The 27,996-nt window shown below is 32.8% G+C and overlaps 1 long non-coding RNA gene across 9 annotated transcripts; it reads right to left on the bottom strand.

The window, feature by feature from the left end:
• Positions 1–50: 50 nt before the first annotated feature.
• On the bottom strand, positions 51–27,867 carry LOC136410487 (uncharacterized). 9 transcript variants are annotated; one of them, XR_010752247.1, is made up of 14 exons: positions 27,720–27,867; positions 27,265–27,392; positions 25,394–25,532; positions 23,528–23,656; positions 21,665–21,792; positions 19,843–19,979; positions 13,351–13,489; positions 7,021–7,156; positions 4,557–4,722; positions 4,328–4,488; positions 4,070–4,275; positions 1,063–1,589; positions 963–1,003; positions 51–873 (listed from the first exon to the last, which is right to left on the bottom strand). It is a non-coding gene; the product is annotated as an uncharacterized lncRNA (long non-coding RNA). The 9 variants fall into 9 exon arrangements; XR_010752246.1 differs by lacking the exons at positions 963–1,003; positions 1,063–1,589; XR_010752252.1 differs by lacking the exons at positions 963–1,003; positions 1,063–1,589; positions 4,070–4,275; positions 4,328–4,488; positions 4,557–4,722 and adding exons at positions 16,950–17,152; positions 17,205–17,375; positions 17,429–17,594.
• Positions 27,868–27,996: the final 129 nt, after the last annotated feature.

The following is a 27,996-nucleotide window of genomic DNA, read 5'->3' on the forward strand; positions in this document are numbered from 1 at the left end:
CTATTCGTCGGGTAACAGGTTTAGAAATAATCTCACACAAAATCCTTCAATTCTGCTTTTATTAGTTGCAGTCAGAAGAAACACCCTTCTTTTAGTTCTAAAAGCTTCTTAAAAAATAATAATAATAATAAATAATATACAGTTACCAAATATACCACCACTCCAATGTATCACCTCGACAAGTACTCTTTCGAGTCATCAAAAGTAATACAAAAAGAGTTACAAATTTAATAAATATACTATCCAGTTAGTAAATTATAAACAAAAATGTTATCAAAAATCAGTTAAATAATACATAAACCATAGAAAATTAGTTGTTTCAATTTTAAATTTCATCTTTTATCGAAAATACACTCATTTCCTATCTAGGAACGAAAAGTTTCATTGCACTTTTACCAAATTCATCCAGAAACTAGTACCCTTCAATGTACTTTCAAATCTTTCCATTTATTTATCCCTTAACCCCTTTTACAATTCAAAAGAATCCACCATTTCTTGTTACACGAGTCATGAGCAATGCTAAAGAACCACACAATATCACAAACTGTACTGCTCGAGTACCAATTACACATCTACTCGACTCTCAAATTTAGAGGAAAAAGTACAATTCACTTTTCGTTCCTCACAAAATACTCTTCTTCTCAAATCCCTCCACCTATCACTACTTCTTATTTCTATCACTTACCTACCATTGGTTCCTTCCATTTCTCCCTTTTCCTTTCTCAGTTACTATATGCATTTCATCTGTTTTCTCACAAAATTAATTAAGCAGCTTGAAACCTCCAATGCTTTCTTGAAGACATTGTCCCCTCGACTTATCTCCTGGCACCTATCATCAAATGCAAGTGTTCCGAGTACTTCATCCTTCGGAATCTGAAACAATGACAATTCATTGCACCTAGTCCCATGAGACACCACATAATAATCTTTCGAATCCATCCCTCCTCAGTCATAATACCTACTTTCATAGCTCGGAATGTGCAAATTCTCAAACTATGCAAATCTAAAATACAAATAATCCTCAAATATTTCCAAAAGAACCATTACTTGTTCCACAAATACCTTCATCCCCACACCCTGACAAAGTACGATGGGGTTATGTCCCAGGTGATGGAGCCATGACTCGTATAACCTCAGTTCATCTTCGAGAATGTTATGTGGAATCCTTCGACCAATTCCAATTTACACCAGTGGGTTACTTCTTGTCCCCAGTTTTCAAAAATTACTTCCGAGACAATCGACACACGTAATCAAAGCCCCAAGGAACGAATTGGGGCAGTGTGCAATTATCACCCCACACAAGTTCTCGACAATGTCTTCAAAAGTATCAAAGTTCTGGTAAACTTCAACTTTCAAATGAGTGGACCGCGTTTTCCACAATTATTATCAATGTTTTAAACAATTACACTTCTTTTCTTAAAAAATTGCCTAAATTTTCAATCGAAATCTTCAAACTTAAAAATAGTAATAAATAAATTAATATAACCTCACTCTACTCTGTCATTCCAAATCGCATGATCGAATTGCGACTTACTTCTCATCTTCTATTTCTCTCGTGTAAATTACCACGGCTGACTGCTAATGCTAACCTTAAATTCGTCAATCGAAACCCGCCAAGAATTATACACGTACAGTAAATGTACAGTGTTGGGGAAATAACTTTGCTACTTTTCTACTACCTATTTTAATCGTGGTTAGTTCCGGTTAGCCGTTCTAATTTTCTAATTCTAAATAATAATTCCTCAATTTACAAACGTTTCTCTTTCCTGTTCAAAAGAACTCTTCGTTCCAAATAATGTTCTCGATCGTCGGTTAAATTTGACAAAGTTATTTCCCTATACCCTGTACAATTCAAGTAGAACCTACGTCCTAATAGTCTATTTCACACAAGACTAAAGCATTAATAAATTTCTAAAATAATACAAGTTATATCTCACCCACACGGTACGTGAACTACACAAAGAATCTACTACTATAGGAAACGCAGTATAAAATACTAATCAATCATAAAATGTAGTACAAATTTGGAAAAGTAAAGGAGCAAACGAGCAATTCCCTACCTCTCTTTTTCTTAACTTTCCCAGTTCTAATAAATCCTTTAGAACCGTAAAAGTACCTACTAGTAGTGCCAGTTTAATAATACCCCAATAATTTGCACACGTGGCCCACTTGTGTGCAAATTATGTGAGGCATCCTAAAAAGGCCCCTTCAGTCTACATAAATATCCTACTTATACATAATTAACGCTATAAAAATATTATCGTATATACACAATATCTTAATTTAAAAACAATTAAGACCATTTCTTTAAAAATCGTTCAAATTCATCTTCCTTTCAATGCTTTCTTAAGAAGACCTTATTCGCTATATCGTTTAAATTCATCCTATCACTTTGCCCACTATATTCAAACCCTCCTCAAAATAAACCGATCGTGTTTTCCACCTTTTTTCTTATCTCTTCTCTTCTCCAATGAATACTGCACCGCAGTGCTCCAATCTCTACTTCTCACTTGACTTGTCCACTGCTGGAAATGCTTTTTTCTTCCAAGTCTTTTTTCTTCCAAGTCTTTTTCCTCATCTTTCAGAATAAATCTTATCTCCATTCACCAGTTCCGGCCCCTTCCTAAGCCTCTTTCAAATCTTCCCCTTTGTCCTTAGTTCCAGTTACATCCTTTCTAAAACCTCACAATTTCGGTGAATAAATTTCGTTCACCATTTTGTCCAAGGATCCCCAAGTATTGCTTAAAAACAAACTTTTTTCCAAATATCCTCCGGGAAAAATTCCTCAAATGGCTTTTCTACGCCCTAAAGTTCCTCTACAATTTTAGGAACCTCCTAGTTGACACATATCTAATGACTACATACTAACACTAATTAAATATAATAATGCAACTTCCCTTATTCTATCCCTCCAAACGTGTTTCTCACAAGTTACCTAATACCCTTATAAATATCACTAATTTTAATTTACATGTTCCTTCTAAAAGCTCTAATTACTTCCCTCTGAAATACATGTACTTTCTTACTCTTATCCTTGAAATTCACAAGAAATAATCTTTACTTTCTTATTAACTACAAATGACCTACTGGCAAATTCTACTTTTCCAATATACATTCCTTCCCACTTTTCTTACATATGCTCAAGTTATCCTTCCATATAATAAATAAAGTCCTATTCTTATGTTTAAATCCCTCCTCTTCTTTCGCACCCACCATTTACTTCTAATTCCTATCTTTTCCAATTTCTCTCCAGTTTTGCATTCTATGTGCATGTTTCTGTTACATTTTTCCACCTACATTCCCTCCCTCAAAAGAAAAATTCCCTAAAAAGTCCTATCCTATGTCCCTACTTAAACTTACTATGAATACCCCTAATATCTTAACAGAATTACTTCACCTAACATATGCATCGACAATTTCAAATTTACAATTCTCTTTTAAATACATAATTCCTGTACCTTCACAAAAATCACCAGTACCTTTACACTATGCTTTCCTATCTGATATAAATATTCAAATCATCTAAACAATTACAAATCATGTACCTAGTTTTTCCTATAAAAAATAATACATCCAATTTACTTTCTATTCTAAATTACTACATCTTTATCCTTAACACTTAAATAATAATCACAATGTAATTCACAATTCCTACAATATCTACTAATTTAAAAATAATATACTTTTCCTATGTTTATATAAATAAAATCTAATCCTCAATTATTTCTAATAATACTTATAATGGTGAATCTTTCACCTTACATTTCCAAATACCAATCAAACACCCTACCTACTGTACTAACTTATAAAATCACCCTTTACAGTAATATGGTGCCCCAATTAAATACTCTACTTTCTCAAATTACAATTCCACAAGTCAATCCATTAGTTATGGTACAATTTTTCACACATTTCCTTTTAAATTAATCAAATATCTTTCTGATACATCACTAGACACTAGAAAATTCTTAATTAACTTTCAAAATTAAACTCACAAATTACTTATTAACTACAAGCAAATTCCTATTCTTCTTAACATAAGAAAGCAATCTCGTAATAATCCACTTACTTGCAATCCTCCAAATCTCACAATCTCCTTCCTTGTGAAAAAATACTTTGGCCCTTATCTTTTTCCCTTTCCTGGGCCCCAGTCAGCTTCTTCGATCATTTTCACTTTTGCTGTTCTCGTAATTTCCTACTTCTCTCTTGCCAAAGTTCCATATATCCATCTAGTGAGCTTCCTCTTTCCTTCCCTTATAAATCTTATTCTTTTTGCTAAGAGGAAATAAATAAACCACTGTCCTTCGATAAAACTACAAAGTACTACCTTGCTATCTTTTTGCCCTTAACTTAAGTTCTTTTGAATCCGACTACTGTAGTAAAAAATCTATCCTTCCTATCCTTGAATTTGGGCAATAATCCAACTTTCGATACAAGTTTTTGGTAAAGTTCCTTGTCTATATCTCTGGCCCCTCCGTCATTGGTGATCTGTCGAGGAAATCCACTATGATCTTAATGGTTCCATCATTTTATGTCAAAACTGTGGGGCAACCCACCTTCTTTCTTCCTAATTTGTAGGTTAAATGTTCGATCCTTCCTGCTGGGTTTTCTGTTGAAGAACCTCACTACTAATCTGGTGCTCGTAAACCTAACCTAAAAGGTATTTGCTCCAGACCCTTTCTTTCTGTGTTCTGTTTTTCCGTGAGCCCCTCCGTTTGCTTCCTGTAAATGTTTGCTTTTAGGTCTTTAATTTACCTCTTTCTTTGTAATATTTCCCGATCCACGGTCCCATTTCGAATTCCACTGTTCCAGTAAATATTATCCAAAATTCCGGTATTTCTTTACTTTTTCTTACTCTGTAAATTTCTGGATCCCAATCTTCTCATCTCGAATCCCGTAGATCATCGATTCTTTTATTTTTTAATAAATTAACGTCCAAAATTTTACGTCTTTATTTACTTTTTCGGAATACTCGTGACGATCCGAGAGGTTATCCCTTTCTCGTCTTTTACCGTTTTAACTTCCTTTCCGAACCCTTAAAAGATGGAGCCACGCGAAAAACCCACCGCTTCCAAAGAAACAAGTGTATAGACATTCGCGTTTTTGCCGATTCCCACCGTCTTCATCTACTCGGGATTCGAGACCAGTTAACGGCAACGACGCATGTCGCCGCCATCTTATCGGAAAGTGCCGGGAACTAAGGCATCTTTCATGCTGGCCCCATGAAAGATTCCCGCGTTCCCCCGCTTTCTAGGGGATGGCTCCGATGTGTTCTCGACGGTGTCGTTCTGCCGAATCCGAAAAACGAGGGTGAAGACCCCCAAAGAGGGGTCGGTCCAAAGTGGCCGACTCCTCGCCAGGTTACCTGGAGGCCAATCGCCTCCACGTAACTTTGCGTCGCGTCTGTCACTTTGCCGGGCCCTCTTTGGGCCCGGTGTCGTACAGTGTTGCCGGCTTGTGCAAGAAATCCTAAAATTTTAAGAAATTCTAACCCGGATCGAAATCCCCAGTTTCCTCTGCCAACAGTTCCCAATTCCCCCCTTTTCTCTCAAAATCATTTTCACACCTTCCCCAAATTCACGGTGAAATAGCACATTCGATCATATCTCAAATAGACAAAACCACCCCAAAGGTGTTTCGGGCAGTAAGTGTTAAAAAAACCACTAATAAATCGATCATGTATCAATTATTACCGTTCCTTCATCGGTATCCTTTACTACACTTGTTTCTGTTTCGAAATTTTCATAATAATTGTCAAAAGATCTATTTAAATCGAGTAAATACAAATATTCATGACTCAACAGTAACAATTGATACATCTTCGGTTTATTAGGTGTTTTTTAACACGTTTACTGCCCGAAACACCTCGGGAATGGTTTTTCCTATTTAAAATAGGATGATAAATAATTTCCCTGAGCAATTAATTTGTTAATGTGCTATTTAACCGTGAAATTCAAAGATCAAATGAAAATTAAATCTTTCATTTTCCTTTTGGGAGAAAAGGGAGGAACTGGCAACGTCGCAAAAAAAACCGCGAATCTTCATCTAGGTTAGAATTCCTTCAATTTTAGAACTTGCAATAATAAAACACATCCATGCAATACTAAACTAAATACTTTGGCCCACTTTTTTGTAACAAAACTTTAAGCGTACTTAGGTAATTTTAATTTAAGAATGTTATAAATAAAAATAACCTCATTGTTCTAAAATTTTCCACACCCGAAATCTTCAAAACAAAACGTTTACGAGCCTATGTTGGTTTGAAATGTTCTTCCCAGTAATTATTCTATGTACTCTTAAAGTCCTGCTACAAAAAAGCAAAAGAACAAATCCAGATAAAAGCTGTATCATAAATCACAAAAACCTTAAGCAATCTTACCTGCAAAAATTATAACTGCATGCAAGCAAATTCGAGTGAAAGCTTCGATAAATATCAAAGTTTAAAAACAATTCACTTTATTCTTATTCCACAAATAATAAAGGCCCTTTGGAATAATTAACATCTTAATAAACAATTTTTCTTGGATACCCTTAATAAGAAAACATCTTTTTCCCAAAACATTTAGTAACGAAGCTTCTTTACTCTTTAGATATCATTTTTCCCAAAAACCTTTCTTAACGAAACTTCTTTACTGTTTAAACATCAATTTTCCTAAAACATTTAGTAACGAAACTTCTTTACTGTTTAAATATCATTTCTCCCCAAAACTTTTAATAAAAAGACAAAAAATTCATTAAAAAATTAGGTATCACTTCACCTATTTAAAATCTTAGTGTTTGTTTCCACCTCTGCTAAAAAGTACTTGCAATTTAATACAAAACCCCAAAAGAAAATCCTTTTGAAAATAAAATCCACTTATTTTTGTATATTTACACTTTTCCTATAACCCCAGAAATATCAGAGGTAGTTCGTTTTCAAATTAACACCCTGTTAGAATACTCTTTCCAATTCTTTTCAATATTATTTTCTTCAACTGCTTAACCCTCAAATCTGGCACCATAAGAATTTTAAATTCCTACCTTTTTCTGTCGCCTTCGGGAACACTTCCTTTACTGGACACCTTGCACTTTCCCAGATCACACCATCTTTATCGCTGCATTCGAGGTAGACACACACACACACACAATTTCACATCCTTTGGCTGCAGTTCTTGTCCTGGAAGGAAAAGAGAGGCTACTGTAGCACTTAAGTTTCCACGAAGAATTTAATATTCAATATCCTTAAACACGAGAACTTTGGAATCTTTACATTTCATCCTGGCAAATCACACTACATGACCTCAGAATATGAATACCGTTTGACTCAAAACAATTAGATCTTTATCAAAAAGCTGCTTTACTTGTTAGACAAATTCCTTCATCCACAGCTCGAATAACCTTAGTTTGTCTTCGAGAATGTAGTCATTCCTTTCGTAAGTTCCAGTACCGAGCATATTTACCCACCTCGGCCCCCACGCCTGACGCCCCTGGGTGGGTTGCTTCTTGTTCCCAGTTTTATAAAATAACACTTTTACACCGTAAGCACACCTAATCAAAGTCTCAAAGGACGAATTTGAGCAGTGTGCAGTTATCACCCCACCGGTTCTCCGCGATGTCTTCGAAAGTATCGGAGTTCTGGTAAATTTGTACGTTCAAGTGAATGGACGACATTTTCTACAATTATTGTTCATTTGTCGAACGATTAGACTAATTTTGTTAAAAATTAGTCATACGCCTTAACTTCTTCGAAATACAAAGTAAATATGGCGACGTAACCTCTCTCCGCTCTGTCAAAAAGTTCTTTTTGACAGAAAATGGTCGAGCTACGCGATGCGTTCCTCGCGACCTACTTTTCGTCTTCCGTTTCTCTCGTGCAAACTTCGAACGTCAATTTTCGGTGCAGATGTCGGTTCTGATGGTTCCCTCGGTACGATAACTTCCGAAAATGCGCGGGAATCATCCCGTCCTCTTTCTTTTCGTTACTTCCTCGTCTCCTTGCTTATAAAAGCAATGTTGCAATTTAATATTAATTTCGTCGTCCTTCACAAGTAACTAACGATGACACCCACTTATCCTAATTGTACGGAGTGTTAGGGAAATAACTTTCCTACTTTGATTTCTCCTTTTCTAAACAAGTATCCAAATGAAACAAACTAAAAGACACATTGCCAATTCTTCAAATGTGTCTCTCTTTTTCCAAAGAAATCAAAATAGTTACGTTTACGAATCTTCTTCCTTTTTTCTATTCCGAAGTTATTTCCCCGACACGATGTATAATTAAAATAAAATGATAGTCTCTCTAACGAAAGACTACAGCACTCGTGAAAAATTCTTCAATTTAAAAATAATGTGTAAAACGCACAAATATAAAATACTTTTCCGTGTTTCTTCAAAAGCAAATATATAAAAAAAGAATAGAAACACAAACTAGCAAATTCGCCACCTGTTTTTGTCTCTACCGTCGCAACTTTCCCAGTTCTAATAAACCCTTTAGAACCGTGAAAATACCTGCTAGTGCCAGTTTAATGTTACCCCAATAATTTGCACACTTGGCCCACTTGTGTGCAAATTATGTGGAGCATCCTATTATCTCTTTTACCTTAGTTTACAATTACAAAAGTTAAAAACTAATAAATATCCTACTTATCCCTAAATAGTATTCTAATTTAGAAATAATTAAGACCATTTCTTTTCTTTAAAAATCCTTAAAATCTCTAATGTTCTATAATCCATCTTCCTTTTAATGTCTTCTTAAGAAGACCTCTTTCCCCACTCTCCTCGAAATAAACCAATCTTGTTATTTGTCTTTTCTCTTATCTCTTATACAATGACTACTGCAATCTCTACTTCTCGCTTCACTTGCCTAATGCTTTTTTCCTTCAAGTCTTTTCCACTTCTCTTCTTTCAGAAAAAATCTTATCTCCACTGACCATTTCCCTTCCTTCCTGAACTTCTTACAAATTTTTAAAAGCACCGAATCCGAATCCCTAAATCCTCTAAATTAATCATCCCTAGTTCCAATTAGACCCCTTTTAGGACTCCACAATCTCGGTTTTTTCCCATAGTCAATTTTCCTGACTCCACAATTTCAGTCAATAAATCCTGTTCACCATTTTGTCCAAGAATCCCCAAGTTATCCTGAAAAAACAGTGTTTTTCCAAAGATCTTCCAGGAAAAATTCCCCAAATGGCTTTTCTAAATCCTACAAATTTCTTCTCAAATTTGAAAAAACTCCTAATTGACAACGACTGCTTACTAATACTAATAAAATAATAACTTCCCTTATTCTATCATTCCAAATAAGTTTCCCCTAAATTATCTAATACCCTTATAAATATCACTAATTTTAATGTACGTGTTCATTTGTTCCTTCTAAAAGCTCCTCTTATTTACCTCTAAAATATACATAAGTTCTTCCTCACCTCTACTGTTACAATTCAAAAGTAATAATCTTTACTTTCTTATGAACTATAAATACATAAATGATCTGATGGCAAATTCTACTTTTCTAATATACATTCTTTCTCATTCATTCCCATTTTTCTTACAAATGCTTTTATTATCCTTCCATATAATAAATAAAGTCCTATTCTTATGTTTAAATTCCTACTCTTCTTTCGCATCCACCCTTCACACCTAATTGCTATCCTATCCAGTTTCTTTGAAGTTTTACCTTCTGTTTGCATGTTTCTCGTACATTTTTCCACTCCCTCAAAAGAAAAATACCCTAAGAAATCCAGTACTATATCCCTACCTTTACTTACTATGAATACCTAATATTTTAATACAATTACTTCACTTAGCATATACATCTACAATTTCAAATTTACAATTCGAGTTTATACACATAATTTCTATATGCTCACAAAAATTATTAGTACCTTACCACTATCATTTCCTATCTTGTATAAATATTCAAATCATCTAAAAAATTAAATATCAACACTTACAAAAATGTACCTAGTTTTTTCCTATAAAAAATAATATATCCAGTTTACTTTCTATCCTAAATTACTACATTTTTATCCTTAACACTTAAATAATAATCATAATGTAATTCACAATTCCTACAATATTTACTAATTCAAAAATAATATACTTTCACTATGTGTATACAAATAAATTCTAATTTTCAATTTATAATAACACCTGTTATCTCACCTTTTAAACAAATTATGTCAAATAATACTTATAATGGTGAATTTTCCAAATATCCATGAAGCACCCTACCTCCTGTACTGACATACAAATTCAAAATAAAATTACCCTTTACAGTAGTACGGTGCTCTAATTAAACACTATTTTTCCAAATATTCAATTCCAAAATAATCCATAAGTTGTGGGACAATTTTTCACACAATTCCTTTTAAATTAATCAAATTTCCTTCTGATGCATCAAAATAACTGGGAAATTCCTATTCCTCTTAAGACAAAAAGCAATCTCCTAATAATCCACTTACTTGCAATCCTCCAAATTTCGTATTTCTCCTTCCTTGTGAAAAAATACTTTGGCTGCCTTTCTTTTTCCCTTTACTCGACCCCAGTCAGCTTTTTCGATCATTTTCACTTTTGCTGTTCTTGTAATTTCCAATTTTTGTCTTTCAAATTTCCATGTATCCAAGTAACGACTCTCTTTCCTTCCCTTATAAATCATATCCTTTTCGCTAAGAAGAAATAAATAAAGCACTATTCTTCGATAAAGCTACAAAGTACTACCTTGGTATCTTTTTGCTCTTAACCTAGATTCTTTTCGGTCCTCCACTCAAAAATGTTTCTTTCCTGTCCATGAATATGGGCAATAATCCAACTTTCCGTATAAATTTTGGATAAAGTTAAGTGTGTCTATCTCTGGACCCTTGGTCATTGTTGATCTGTCGAGGAAATCCACTATAATCTTAATGGTGTATCTTATTTATATCAAATCTGTGGAGCAACCCACCTTCTTTCTTTCTAATATCTAGGTTAAACTTTCCATCTATCCTCTTAGGTTTTCCTTTGAGGACCCTCACTACTAATCTCCTGCTCGTAAACCTAACCAAAAAGTTACTTGTTCCAGACCATTTCTTTCTGTGTTCTGTTTTTTAATAACTCCCTCTGTTTGCTTTCTGGAAATGTATGCTTTTAAGTCCTTGATTTACCTTTTTGTTGTAATATTTTCCCATCCACGGTACCATTTCAAATTCCACTGTTAGAGTAAATTTTATGGAAAAATCCAGTATTTCTTTACTTTCTTCTTACTTTGTAAATTTGTGGATCCCAATCTTCTAATCTTGAATCCCGTAGATAATCAATTCTTTTATTTTTTAATAATTAACTTCCAAAATTTTACATCTTCATTTACTTTTTTCGGAATACTCGTGATAATCTGAGAGGTTATCCCATTCTCGTCTTTTACCGTTTTAACTACCTTTCCGAACCCTTAAAAGATGGAGCCACGCGAAAAACCCACCGCTTCCAAAGAAACAAGTGTATAGACATTCGCGCTTTTGCCGATTCCCATCGTCTTCATCTACTCGGGATTCGAGACCAGTTAACGGCAGCGGCGCATGTCGCCGCCATCTTTTCGGAGAGCGCCGGGAACAAAGGCCTTATTCATGCTGGCCCCATGAATAATTCCCGCGTTCCCCCGCTCTCTAAGGGGATGACTCCGATATGTCGACGTTGTCGTTCTGCCGAATCCGAAAAACGAGGTTGAAGACCCCCAAAGAGGGGTCGGCCAAACTGGCCGACTCCTCGCCAAGTTACCTGGAGGCCAATCGCCTCCACGTAACTTTGCGTCGCGTCCGTCACTTTGTCCGGGCCCTCTTTGGGCCCGGTGCCGTACAGTGTTGCCGGCTTGTGCAAGAAATCCTAAAATTTTAAGAAATTCTAACCCGGATCAAAATCCCCAGTTTCCCCTGCCAACAGTTCCCAATTCCCCCCTTTTCTCTCAAAATCATTTTCACACCTTCCCCAAACCGGGAATTCATTCATCATCATTAGACAAAATCACCCCCGAGTTGTTTCGGGCAGTAAAAATGTGTTAAAAAACCACCAATAAATCCATCATGTATCAATTATTACCATTCCTTCCTCGGTATCCTTTACTACACGTGTTTTTGTTTCCAAATTTTCATAATAATGCAAATACTCATGACCCAATAGTAATAATTGATACATCTTCGGTTTCTTAGGTGTTTTTTAACACGTTTACTGCCCGAAACACCTCGGGGATGGTTTTTCCTATTTAAAATAGAATGATAATTAATTTCCCTGAGCAATCAATTTGTTAAATGTGTTATTTAACCGTGAAATTCAAAGATAAAATGAAAATTAAATAATCCATTTTCCTTTTCGGAGAAAAGGGAGGAACTGGCAACGTCGCAAAAAAAACCGCGAATCCTCATCTAGGTTAGAATTCCTTCAATTTTAGAACTTGCAATAATAAAAACACATCCATGCAATACTAAGCTAAATACTGTGGCCCACTTTTTTGTAACAAAACGTTAATAGTACATAGGTAATTTTAATTTATGAACGTTATGAAAATAACCTCATTGTTCTAAAATTTTACACACTCGATATCTTCAAAACCAAACGTTTACGAGCCTATGTTGGTGTGAAATGTTCTTCCAAGTAATTATTCTATGTACTCTTAAAGTCCTACTACAAAAAAGCAAAAGAACAAATCGAGGTAAAAGCTGTATCATAAATCACAAAAACCTTAAGCAAACTTACCTGCAAAAATTATAACTGCATGCAAGCAAATTCAAGTAAAAGCTTCGATAAATATCAAAGTTTAAAAACAATTCACTTTATTCTTATTCGACAAATAATAAAGACCCTTTGGAATAATTAACCTCTTAATAAACAATTTTTCTTTGATACCTTTAATAAGGAAACATCCTTTTTCCCAAAACATTTAGTAACGAAGATTCTTTGAGGTTTAAACATCATTTTTCCCAAAAACCTTTCTTAACGAAACTTCTTTATGGCTTAAACTTCAATTTTCCCAAAACCTTTCCAGAAAACCAAAAAAATTAAAAAAAAACCTTTCAAATAAGGTATCACTCAATCTTGCTACCTATTTACAATTTCCAATTTTATTCTTACTGGTTCTTTCCCTTCGTACTAGAAAGTACTTGCAATTTAATAAAAAAACACCAAAAGAATGTCCCCCTTCAAAATAAAATCCCCTTATTTTTGTATATTTACACTTTTTCTATAATCCCAGAAATATCAAATGTGATTCGTTCTCAAATTAACTCACTGTTGTAATACTATTTCCATTCGTTTTCAATATATAAATTATTTCTTTGATAACAATTATATTCTTCCTTTGCATAGTAACACTCCCTCAAATCTAGCAGCATAAAAATTTTAAATTCCTACCTTTTTCTGTCGCCGTCAGCTATACTTCCACCAGCAAACAGCTTCCACTTTCGGAGATGGCACAATCATTTCACTGCATTTGGGATGAACACAGACACACACTCACACAATTTCACATCCTTTGGCTGCAGTTCTTGTCCTGAAAAAAAAGAGAGGCAGCTATAGTACGTACGTTTCCCCGAAGAATGTAATATTCAATATCCTTAGTTAAACACCAGAACGTTGGAATCTTTGCAACTCACATTAAATAACCCCAGAGTACAAGTACCGGTTGACTCAAAACAATCACATCTTTATCAAAAAGCTGCTTTACATTTTAGACAAATTACCACACGATTATGTTCAACATAATATAACCACAGCTCTTATAACCTTAGTTTACCTTCCAGAATTCAATCGATCGTTTAATAAGTTCGTGCACTAAGCATATCTACCCACCTTGGCCCCCGCACATCACACCTCTGGGTTGCTTCTTGTTCCCAGTTTTATAAAATAACACTTTTACCCCGTAAGTACACGTAATCAAAGTCTCAAAGCACGAATTTGGGCAGTGACCAATTATCACCACAGAAATTTCGACACTGTCTTCAAAAGTATCAAAGTTCTGGTAAACTTGTACGTTCAAGTGAATGGACGACATTTTCGACAATTATTGTTCATTTTTTAAACAATTCGACCTCTTTTCTTAAAAAATTGCTTAAATGTTTAATCGAAATCTTCAAAGTTAAAAGTGGTAATAAATAAAGCAATATAACCTCACTCTGCCCTGTCGTTCAAATTCGTACGATCCCGCTGCGACCTACTTTTCATCTTCTATTTCTCTCGTGTAAAATTCCACAGCTGACTCTACTAATGATTCAACTTCGAATGGCCATTTTAAATGACTCAGTTTAATAGTTCCCTTCTTTACGACGACGTCCAAAAATTAAATCTCCTCAAATATCACGGTAATTTCCCTATTTGCTTTACTTTCTCATTAAATACAAAAGCAACGTTACGTTTCTAGCTTCGTCAATCCCAACTCGCCGGGGATTACACGCACCCGCCGTAAATATACAGTATAATATACAGTGTTAGGGAAATAACTTTGCTACCTTCGTACTTCCCATTCTAATCCTGGTTAGTTCGGGTTAGCCATTCTAATTTTCTAATTCTAAATAATAATTCGTCAATTTACAAACTTTTCTCTTTCCTGTTCAAAAGAACTCTTCGTTCCAAATAATGTTCTCGATCGTCGGTTAAATTTGACAAAGTTATTTCCCTATACCCTGTACAATTAAAATAGAACCTACGTCCTAACAGTCTATTTCACACAAGACTAAAGCACTAATAAAATTCTGAAATAATACAAATTATATCTCACCAGCACAGTGTGTAGACTACATAAAGAATCTACTACTGTAGGAAACAAAGTATAAAATATTAATCAATCATAAAATGTAGTAAAAACACGAAAAAGCAGACTAGCAAATTCCCAGTTCTAATAAATCCTTTAAAACCGTAATAGTACCTGTTGGTGCCAGTTTAATGTTACTCCAATAATTTGTACACGTGGCCCACTTGTGTGTAAATTATGTGGAGCATCCTATTATCTTAAAAAGGCTACGTCAGCCTACCCTCCTCTGTCCCTCTTATTATCTCTTTTGCATTAGTTTACAATTACAAAAGTTAAAAACTAATAAATATCCTACTTATACGTAAACAACATTATAAAAAATTATCATACATAATGTTAATTTAGAAACAATTAAAATAATTTCTTTAAAAATCTTTCAAATCTATAACGCTCTATAATCCATCTTCCTTTTAATATTTTTTAAAGAAAACCTCATTTGCCATATCGTCCAAATTCATCCCTTTATTTTACACACGATTCCACTTGTTCAAACCCTCCTCAAAATAAACCAATCTTGTTTTCCACCTTCTCTCTTATATCTTCTCCAATGAATACTGCACCCCCGTGCAATCTTTACTTCTCACTTGAATGGTCCACTTGAGTGCTTTTTCCCTCCAAATCTTTTTCCAATTTTCCTCATCTTTCAGAAAAAAATCTTATCTTCCCTGACCAGCTCCGACCCCCTTCCCGAGCTTTTTAAGAATTTTCAAAAACATCAAAACACTAAATCTTCCAAATTCGTCGTCCCTAATTCCACTTAGACCTCACAATTTCGGTTTTTTCCTGTAATTACTTTTCCTAACTTCACGGTTCCAGTGAATATATCTCGTTCACCATTTTGTCCCAGAATCCCCAAGTTATCCTTAAAAACCAGTGTTTTTTCAAAGATCTTCCGAGAAAAATCGCCCCAATGGCTTTTCTAAGCCCTAAAGTTCCTCTACAATTTTAGGAAGCTCCTAGTTGGCAATGACTACATACTAACACTAATAAAATGTAATAATGTAACTTTCCTTATTCTATCCTTCCAAACAAGTTTTCCATAAGTTACCTAATACCTTTATTAATATCGTTAATTTTAATATGCTTGCTCATTTGTTCCTTCTGAAAGCTCTTCTTACTTCCCTCTGAAATAATTGTTCTTTCTTAGTCTTATCCTTGAAATCCAGGAGAAATAATCTTTGCTGTTAACAAATAATCTACTAACAAATTTCTCTCTTCTTTTATGCAGCTATTTGCATTCCCTCCCGTTCTTCTTACATGTCTTTATATTATCCCTCCATATAACAAATAAAGTCCTATTTTTGTGTTTAAATCTCTCATCTTCTTTCGCATCCACCGTTTACTCCTAATTGCTATCCTACCCAGTGTTTCTTTAAAGTTTTACATTCTATATGCATGTTTCTCGTACATTTTTCCACCTACCTCCCCTCCGTATCTTTTACCTCCCTCAAAAGAAAAATACCCTGAGAAATCCTGTACTATATCCCTACTTTTACTTACTATGAATACCTAACATCTTAACAAAATTACTTCACATAGCATATACATCTACAATTTCAAATTTATAATTCTATTTTATACACGTAATTCCTGTATCTTGACAAAAATTGCTAATACCTTTGCACCATATTTTCTTATCTTATATAAATATTAAAATCGTCTAAAAAATTAAATATCAATAGCTACAGAAATGTATCTATTTTGTCTCCTTAAAAAACTAAACACATAGTCTATTTTCTATCTTAAATTACTACATCCTCCTTACCTATAACACTTAAATAATAATCACAATTTAATTTCCTATAATATCTACTAATGTAACAATATATTTTCACCATTTCTACATAAATCAATTTTAATCTTCAATGTGTAATACCTTCTGTTGTCTCTTACCTTTTAAATAAATTATTTCCAATAAGACAAATAATACTTATAATGGTGAATTTTCCAAATATCCATAAAACACCCTACCTACTATACTCACATACAAATTCAAAATAAAATTACCCTTTCCGGTAGTACGGTGCTCCAATTAAATACTCTATTTTCTCAAATATTCAATTCCAAAATAATCCATAAGTTATGGTACAATTTTTCACACAATTCCTTTTAAATTAATCAAATGTCCTTCTGATGCATCAAAATAACTAAGAAATTCCTATTCCTCTTAAGACAAAAAGCATTCTCCTAATAATCCACTTACTTGCAATCCTCCAAATCTCGATATCTCCTTCCTGATGAAAAAATACTTTGGCTGCCTTTCTTTTTCCCTTTACTCGGCCCCAGTCAGCTTATTCGATCATTTTCACTTTTGCTGTTCTTGTAATTTCCTATTTTTGTCTTTCAAAATTCCATGTATCCAAGTAACCACCCTCTTTCCTTCCCTTATAAATCATATCCTTTTCGCTAAGAAGAAATAAATAAAGCACTATTCTTCGATAAAGCTACAATGTACTACCTTGGTATCTTTTTGCTCTTAACCTAGATTCTTTTCGTTCCTCCACTCAAAAATGTGTCTTTCCTATCGATGGATACGAGCAATAATCCAACTTTCCTTACAAATTTTGGATAAAGTTAAGTGTGTCTACCTCTGGCTCCTTGGTCATTGTTGATCTGTCGAGGAAATCCTCTATAATCTTAATGGTTTAATCTTATTTATATCAAATCTGAGGAGCAACCGACCTTCTTTCTTCCTAATGTGTAGGTTAAACGTTCGGTCCATCCTTTTAGGTTTTCTCTTGAAAATCCTCACTACTAATCTCGTGCTCGTAAACCTAACCAAAAAGGTACTTGTTCCAGACCCACTCTTTCTGTGTTCCCTTTTTTAATACGTCCTTCCGTTTGCTTCCTGGAAATGTATGCTTTTAGATCCTTAATTTACCTCTTTGTTGTAATATTTCTCCATCCACGGTACCATTTCAAATTCCACTGTTAGAGTAAATTTTATGGAAAAATCCAGTATTTCTTTACTTTCTTCTTACTTTGTAAATTTGTGGATCGCAATCTTCTAATCTTGAATCCAGTAGATAATCAATTCTTTTATTTTTTAATAATTAACTTCCAAAATTTTACATCTTCATTTACTTTTTCCAGACACTCTTGACAATCCACGAGGTTATCTCATTCTCGTCTTTTACAATTTTAACTTCCTTTTCCGACAACTAAAAGATGGAGCCACGCGAAAACCCTACCGCTTCCAGAAAATTAAGTGTATAGACATTCGCGCTTTTGACGATTCCCATCGTCTTCATCTACTCGGGATTCGAGACCAGTTAACGGCAGCGGCGCATGTCGCCGCCATCTTTTCGGAGAGCGCCGGGAACAAAGGCCTTATTCATGCTGGCCCCATGAATAATTCCCGCGTTCCCCCGCTCTCTAAGGGGATGACTCCGATATGTCGACGTTGTCGTTCTGCCGAATCCGAAAAACGAGGTTGAAGACCCCCAAAGAGGGGTCGGCCAAACTGGCCGACTCCTCGCCAAGTTACCTGGAGGCCAATCGCCTCCACGTAACTTTGCGTCGCGTCCGTCACTTTGTCCGGGCCCTCTTTGGGCCCGGTGCCGTACAGTGTTGCCGGCTTGTGCAAGAAATCCTAAAATTTTAAGAAATTCTAACCCGGATCAAAATCCCCAGTTTTCTCTGCAAAAATATCCCCCATTCCCCCCTCTCTCAAAAATTATCATTTTCACACCTTCCCCAAATTCACGGTGAAATAGCACATTCAACAAATTCCCTGTTCCGGAAATTCATTCATCATCATATCTCAAATAGACAAAACCACCCCAGGTGTTTCGGGCAGTAAATGTGTTAAAAAACCACTAATAAATCCATCATGTATCAATTATTACTATTCCTTCCTCGGTATCCTTTACTACACGTGTTTTTGTTTCCAAATTTTCATAATAATTATTAAAACAACCATTTAAATCGAGTAAATGCAAATACTCATGACCTAATAGTAATAATTGATACATCATCGGTTTCTTAGGTGTTTTTTAACACATTAACTGCCCGAAACACCTCTGGGATGGTTTTTCCTATTTAAAATATGATGATAAATAATTTCCCTGAGCAATGAATTTGTTAAATGTGCTATTTCACCGTGAAATTCAAAGATCAAATGAAAATTAAATCATTCATTTTCGTTTTGGGAGAAAAGGGAGGAACTGGCAACGTCGCAAAAAAAACCGCGAATCTTCATCTAGGTTAGAATTCCTTCAATTTTAGAACTTGCAATAATAAAACACAACATGAAATACTAAATACCGTGGCCCACTTTTTTGTAACAAAACGTTAATAGTACATAGGTAATTTTAATTTAAGAACGTTATGAAAATAACCTCATTGTTCTAAAATTTTCCACACCCGATATCTTCAAAACCAAACGTTTACGAGCCTATGTTGGTATGAAATGTTCTTCCAAGTAATTATTCTATGCACTCTTAAAGTCCTGCTACAAAAAAGCAGAAGAACAAATCGAGGTAAAAGCTGTATGATAAATCACAAAAACCTTAAGCAAACTTACCTGGAAAAATTACAACTCCTTGCAAACAAATTCAAGTAAAAGCTTCCATAAATATCAAAGTTTAAAAACAATTCACTTTATTCTTATTCAACAAATAATAAAGGCCCTTTAGAATAATTGATATCTTAATAAACAATTTTTCTTCCATACCATTAATGACAAAACATCATATTTTCCCAAAACATTTAGTAATGAAGTTTCTTTACAGTTTAAACATCATTTTTCCCAAAACCTTTCAATAAAACGAAAAAAAATAAATAAAAAAATTAGATATCACTCAACCTATTTAAAATCTTAGTGATTGTTCCCATCCCTACAAGAAAGTATTTGCAATTTAATACCAAACCCCAAAAGAAAGTCCCCCTTGGAAATAAAATCCTCTTATTTTTGTATATTAACACCTTTTCTATAATCCCAGAAATATCAAGTGGTTCGTTTCCAAATTAATACACTGTTGTAATACTCGTTCAATTCTTTTCGATATAAATTACTTCTTTGATAACAATTATTTTCTTTCGTTGCATAGTAACTCTCCTTCAAATCTAACACCATAAAAATTTTAAATTCCTACCTTTTTCTGTCGCCATCAGCAATACTTCCACCAGCAAACAGTTTCCACTTTCTGAGATGACACAATCATTTCACTGCATTCCGAGTGGACACACACACGCACACACAATTTCACATCCTTTTGCTGCGGTTCTTGTCCTGAAAAGAAAAGAGAGGCAACTATAGTACATACGTTTTACACGAAGAATATAATATTCAATAGCATTAGTTAAACACAAGAATATTGGGATCTCACCAATCTTGCAACTCAACACTAGACAACCTCAAATTACAAGTACAAGTTGAATCATAACAGTATGATCTTTATCAAAAAGCTGCTTTAAGGCGGTACCCAAAATAAGTTTTCCTTGCGTTAGAAAAAAGTCAAATTTATCTAATCTGCGAATACTACAATAGTTATTGAAAGTTGACAATTACTAAAAACTCCTTTGACAATGAGTTTCTTCTCTTTCTTACCTCTTAATTTCTAATTCCACGGATATTCTATGGATCGACTAAGATGACACCACTTTTATTGTTGTGCTTTTCAATTTTAAATTCCACATTTTCTTTTCAAACGCACGCTTTTAAGTTAATTTGTTAATTTCCACATTTCGATATAAATAAACAAACGAAAAACTCTTACAACACAATTATTTAAAAAATGTCATCATTGTCATGCACGATGTACAGAAAATTACCACAAACAAGAAATCTACAAGTTTACACGAAGAAGAAATCTGCAAAAACACACGAAAAAGAAATCTGCAAAACCACACAAAGAAGAAACTTGCAACGCAGACTCCCAGATGGCGCCACACAGAAAAATCTCTCTTCTTTCGCATCCACCATTTAATCCTAATTGGTCCTGCTATGAATACCCATTGTTTAAACACGATTATTTCACATAACGTATGCATCAAGCAATTCCAAATTTACAATTCTATTTTATACACATAACTCCTGTATCGTGATAAAAATCATTATTACCTTAACATCACTATGTGTTCTTATCTTATATACATATTAAAATCATCTAAAAAATTAAATATGAATACTTACCGAATCTCCTTAAAAATAATATATAGTTTATTTTCTATCTTAAATTACTACATATTCCTGATCCATAACACTCAAATAATAATTACGACAAAACGTCGATAGTTCATAGGTAAATTTATTTTAAGAAAGTATGAAAAATAATTAAAATTTCTTCTAAAGTTTTCCACACCTGATATCTTTAAAACAAAACGTTTATGAACCTATATTGGTATGAAACGTTCTTAAAAGGAATTATTCTAGTCACTTTTAAAGTCTTACTACAAAAAAGTAAAAAATTAAATTAAATGTGACATCTATATAATAATTCACAACAAGCCTTAAGTGAACTTACCTGGAAAAATTATAACTACATGCAAAGAATTCAAGTAAAAGCTTCTATAAATATCAAACTTTAAAAATAATTCACTTTATTCTTATTTAACAATTATCATTTTTCCCAAAAAACCTTTCAAATTAGGTATCACTCAACTTTGCTACTCATTTAAAATTCCCAATTTAAATCTTAGAGGTTTTTTCCAGACCTGCTAAAAAGTACTTCCAATTTAATTTAAAAAATCCAAAAAAACATCCCTCTTGAAAATAAAATCCATTTATTTTTGTATATTAACACATTTTCTATCATCCCAGAAATATCAAAAGTGGTTTTTTTCAAATTAACTCACTGTTGTAATATTTATTCAATTAATTTTGAATATAAATTATTTCTTTGATAAGGATTATTTTCATCAATTGCATGGTGACTCTCATTCACATCTAACACTATAAAAATTTTAAATTCCTACCTTTTTCTGTCGCTGTCAGGAATACTTCCACCACCAGGCAACTTGCACTTTCCTAGATATGGTACAATCTTTTTCGCTGCATTCAAAGTAGAACTACAATTTCACATCTTTTAGCTGCAATTCTTGTGCTGAAAGGAAGAGACAGACAGCTATAGCACCTACGTTTCCACAATGAATCTAATATTCAATATCATTAATTTAACACAAAAGTATTGGAATCTCACCAATCTTGCAACTCACACTAGATAACTTTCAATTACAAGTACAAGGTGAGTCAAAACAATATGATCGTTATCAAAAAGCTGCTTTAAGACGCTACCATAAATAAGTTTTCATTGCGTTAGAAAAAAGACAAATTTATTTAATCTGTGAGTACTAGAATAGTTATTAAAAGTGAACAATTACTGTACACTCCTTCGACAATGGGTTTCTTTTCTTTTTTACCTCCTAGTTCCTAATTCTACAGATGTTCTGTCGATCGACTGAGATGACACCACTTTTGTATTTTGCTTTTCAATTTTAACTTCCACATTTTCATTTAACGCACGCTTTTAAGTTAATTTCTACATTTCATTTAATATAAATAAAAAAACAAAAAACTCTCAGAATACAATTACTGAAAAATGTCATTAATGTCATGCACGATGTACAGAAAATTACCACAAACAAGAAATCTACAAGTACACACGAAGAAGAAATCTGCAAAGAGACACCAAAAAGAAATCTGTAAAATCGCACAAAGAAGAAACTTGCAACCCAGGTTCCCAGATGACGCCACACATAAAAAATCTCTCTTCTTTCGCATCCACCATTTAATCCTAATTGGTCCTGTTATGAATACCCATTGTCTTGACACGATTATTTCACATAACGTACGCATCAAACAATTCCAAATTTACAATTCTATTTTATACATATAACTCCTGTATCGTGATAAAAATCATTAGTACCTTTGCACTATGTGTTCTTATCTTATATACATATTAAAATCATCTAAAAAATTAAATATTAATACCTACGGAATCTCCTTAAAAATAATATGTAGTTTATTTTGTATCTTAAATTACTACATATTCCTGATCCATAACACTCAAATAATAATTACGACAAAACGTTAATAGTTCTTAGGTAAATTTATTTTTAAAAAGTTATGAAAAATAATTAAAATTTCTCCTAAAATTTTCCACACCCGATATCTTTAAAACAAAACGTTTATGAACCTATATTGGTATGAAACGTTCTTAAAAGTAATTATTCTATTCACTTTTAAGGTCTTACTATAAAAAAGGAAAAAAACAAATTAAAAGTGACGTCCATATGATAATTCACAACAAAGCTTAAGTAAACTTACCACTGCATGCAAGCAAATTCAAGTGTAAGCTTCTAGAAATATCAAAGTGTAAAAACAATTCACTTTATTCTTATTTGACAAATAATAAACGCCCTTTAGAATAATTAACATCTTAATAACTAATTTTTCTTCGATACCATTAATAATGAAGCTTCTTTATGCTTTAAACATTATTTTTCCTAAAAAAACCTTTCAAATTAGGTATCACTCAACTTTGCTACCCATTTTAAATCTTAGTGGTTTTTTTCACCCCTACTAAAAAGTACTTCCAATTTAATAAAAAAATCCCAAAGAAAAACATCCCTCTTGAAAATAAAATCCACTTATTTTTGTATATTAACACATTTTCTATAATCCCAGAAATATCAAAAGTGGGGCGTTTTCAAATTAACTCGCTGTTGTAATATTCATACAATTTTGAAAATAAATTATTTCTTTGATAACAATTATTTTCATCCCTTGCATAGTAACTCTTGTTCAAATCTGGCACCATAAAAATTTTAAATTCCTACCTTTTTCTGTCCCGTCAGCAATACTTCTACTAGCAGGCAGCTCCCACTTTTCAAGATGACACAATCTTTGTCGCGGCATTCAGGGTGGACACACACACAATTTCATATCCTTTGGCTGCAGTTCTTGTCCTAAAAAGAAAATACAGGAGGCTATAGTACATACATTTCCACGAACAATGTAATATTCAATATCATTAATTAAACACAAGAACATTGGAATCTAACCAATCTTGCAACTCACTCTAGATAACCTCGAACTATAAGTACAAGTTGAGTCAAAATAATATAATCTTTATGAAAAAACTTTTTTATAAAGGTACCAAAAATAAGTTTTCATTACGTTAGAAAAAAAGAGAAATTTATTTAATCTATAAATTATACAATAGGTATTGAAAGTGGAGAATTACTAAAAACTCCTTGGACAATGAGTTTTGTTTCTTTCTTACCTACTAATTTCTAATTCCACAGATATTCTATCGATCGACTAAAATGACATCCCACTTTTCTTTTTTGTTTTTCAATTTTAAATTCCACATTTTCCTTTCAAACGCACGCGTTTATGTCAATTTCCACATTTCAATATAAATAAACAAACGAAAAATTCTTACAGTACAATTATAAAAAAATGTCATTATTGTTATGCACGATGTACAGAAAATTACCACAAACAAGAAATCTACAAGTTTACACGAAGAAGAAATCTGCAAAAACACACCAAAAAGAAATCTGCAAAACCACACAAAGAAGAAACTTGTAGCCCAGACTCCCAGATGGCGCCACACATAAAAAATCTCTTCTCTCGCATCCACCATTTAATCCTAATTGGTTCTGCTATGAATACCCATTGTCTTAACGCAATTATTTCACATAACATATGCATTAAGCAATTCCAAATTTACAATTCTATTTTATACACATAACTCCTGTATCGTGATAAAAATCATTAGTACCTTTGCACTATGTGTTCTTATCTTATATACATATTAAAATCATCTAAAAAATTAAATATGAATACCTACCGAATCTCCTTAAAAATAATATTTAGTCTATTTTCTATCTTAAATTACTACATATTCCTGATCCATAACACTCAAATAATAATTACGATAAAACGTTAATATTTCATAGGTAAATTTATTTTAAGAAAGTATGAAAAATAATTAAAATTTCTTCTAAAGTTTTCCACACCCGATATCTTTAAAACAAAACGTTTATGAACCTATATTGGTATGAAACGTTCTTAAAAGGAATTATTCTATTCACTTTTAAGGTCTTACTACAAAAAAGTAAAAAAACAAATTAAATGTGACATCTATATAATAATTCACAACAAGCCTTAAGTGAACTTACCTGGAAAAATTATAACTACATGGAAAGAAATTCAAGTAAAAGCTTCTATAAATACCAAAGTTTAAAAACAATTCACTTTATTCTTATTCAACAAATAATAAAGGCCCTTTGGAATAATTAACATCTTAAACAATTTTTCTTGAATACCTTTAATAAGGAAACATCATTTTTCCCAAAACTTTTCAATAAAACGAAAAAAAAAAAAAAAAAATTAGATATCACTCAACCTATTTAAAATCTTAGTGATTGTTCCCATCCCTACTAGAAAGTATTTGCAATTTAATACAAAACCCCAAAAGAAAGTCCCCCTTGGAAATAAAATCCTCTTATTTTTGTATATTAACACGTTTTCTATAATCCCAGAAATATCAAGTGGTTTGTTTCCAAATTAATACACTGTTGTAATACTCGTTCAATTCTTTTTCGATATAAATTACTCTTTGATAACAATTATTTTCTTTCCTTGCATAGTAACTCTCCTTCAAATCTAATACCATAAAAATTTTAAATTCCTACCTTTTTCTGTCGCCGTCAGCAATACTTCCACCAGCAAACAGTTTTCACTTTCCGAGATGACACAATCATTTCACTGCATTCTGAGTGGACACACACACACGCACACACAATTTCACAACCTTTTGCTGTGGTTCTTGTCCTGAAAAGAAAAGAGAGGCAACTATAGTACATACGTTTTACACGAAGAATATAATATTCAATATCATTAGTTAACCACAAGAACATTGAAATCTCATCAATCTTACAACTCACACTAGATAACCTCAAAATACAAGTACAAGTTGAATCAAAACAAATTAGATCTTTATCAATAAGCTGCTTTACGACGCTACCATAAATAAGTTTTCATTGCGTTAGAAAAAAGACAAATTTATTTAATCTGTGAGTACTAGAATAGTTATTGAAAGTGAACAATTACTGAACACTCCTTCGACAATGGGTTTCTTTTCTTTTTTACCTCCTAGTTCCTAATTCTACAGACATTCTGTCGATCGACTGAGATGACACCACTTTTGTATTTTGCTTTTCAATTTTAAATTTCACATTTTCATTTAACGCACGCTTTTAAGTTAATTTCTACATTTCACTTAATATAAATAAAAAAACAAAAAACTCAGGATACAATTACTGAAAAATGTCATTATTGTCATGCACGATGTACAGAAAATTACCACAAACAAGAAATCTACAAGTTTACACGAAGAAGAAATCTGTAAAAACACACCAAAAAGAAATCTGCAAAACCGCACGAAGAAGAAACTTGCAACGCAGACTCCCAGATGGCGTCACACATAAAAATCTCTTCTCTCGCATCCACCATTTAATCCTAATTGGTCCTGCTATGAATACCCATTGTCTTAACGCAATTATTTCACATAACATATGCATTAAGCAATTCCAAATTTACAATTCTATTTTATACACATAACTCCTGTATCGTGATAAAAATCATTATTACCTTAGCACTATGTGTTCTTATCTTATATACATATTAAAATCATCTAAAAAATTAAATATTAATACCTACCGAATCTCCTTAAAAATAATATATAGTTCATTTTCTATCTTAAATTACTACATATTCCTGATCCATAACACTTAAATAATAATTACGACAAAACGTTAATAGTTCTTAGGTAAATTTATTTAAAAAAAGTTATGAAAAATAATTAAAATTTCTCCTAAAGTTTTCCACACCCGATATTTTTAAAACAAAACGTTTATGAACCTATATTGGTATGGAACGTTCTTAAAAGTAATTATTCTATTCACTTTTAAGGTCTTACTATAAAAAAGGAAAAAAACAAATTAAAAGTGATGTCCATATGATAATTCACAACAAAGCTTAAGTAAACTTACCACTACATGCAAGCAAATTAAAGTGTAAATTTCTATAAATATCAAAGTGTAAAAACAATTCACTTTATTCTTATTTGACAAATAATAAACGCCCTTTAGAATAGTTAACATCTTAATAAACAATTTTTCTTCGATACTATTAATAATGAAGCTTCTTTACGCTTTAAACATTATTTTTCCTAAAAAAACCTTTCAAATTAGGTATCACTGAACTTTGCTACCCATTTTAAATCTTAGTGGTTTTTTTCACCTCTACTAAAAAGTAGTTCCAATTTAATAAAATAATCCCAAAGAAAAACATCCCTCTTGAAAATAAAATCCACTTATTTTTGTATATTAACACATTTTCTATAATCCCAGAAATATCAAAAGTGGTTCATTTTCAAATTAACTCACTGTTGTAATATTCATACAATTTTGAATATAAATTATTTCTTTGATAACGATTATTTTCATCAATTGCATGGTGACTCTCATTCACATCTAACACCATAAAAATTTTAAATTCCTACCTTTTTCTGTCGCCGTCAGGAATACTTTCACTAACAGGCAACTTGCACTTTCCTAGATATGGTACAATCTTTTTCGGTGCATTCAAAGTAGAACTACAATTTCACATCTTTTAGCTGCAATTCTTGTGCTGAAAGGAAGAGACAGGCAGCTATAGTACGTATCTTTCTACGAAGAATGTAATATTCAAAATATCATTAATTAAACACAAAAGTATTGGAATCCCACTAATCTTGCAACTCACATGAGATAACCTCCAATGACAAGTACAACTTGAGGCAAAACAATGATATTTATGAAAAAACTTCTTTAGGACGGTACCAAAATTAAGTTTTGATTGCATTAGAAAAAAGGGATATTTATTAATAGTTTGTATGGTCTGTAAGTATTAGAATAGGTATTGGAAATGGAGAATTATTGAAAACTCCTTCGGCAATGGATTTCTTTTCTTTCTTACCTCCTAGTTCCTAATTCCACAGACATTCTATCGATCGACTAAGATGACACCACTTTTGTTTTTTGCTTTTCAAGTTTAAATTCCACATTTTCCGTTCAAACGCACACTTTTAAGTTAATTTTCACATTTCAATTAATATGAACAAACGAAAAACTCTCACAGCACAATTACTGAAAAATGTCATTATTGTTATGCACGATGAACAGAAAATTCCTATAAAAAAGAAATCTACAAAGGCACACGAAACAGAAATCTGTAAAAGCACACAAAAAAGAAA

The sequence above is a fragment of the Euwallacea similis genome, chromosome 8, assembly GCF_039881205.1.
Source record: "Euwallacea similis isolate ESF13 chromosome 8, ESF131.1, whole genome shotgun sequence".
Taxonomy (NCBI): domain Eukaryota; kingdom Metazoa; phylum Arthropoda; class Insecta; order Coleoptera; family Curculionidae; genus Euwallacea; species Euwallacea similis.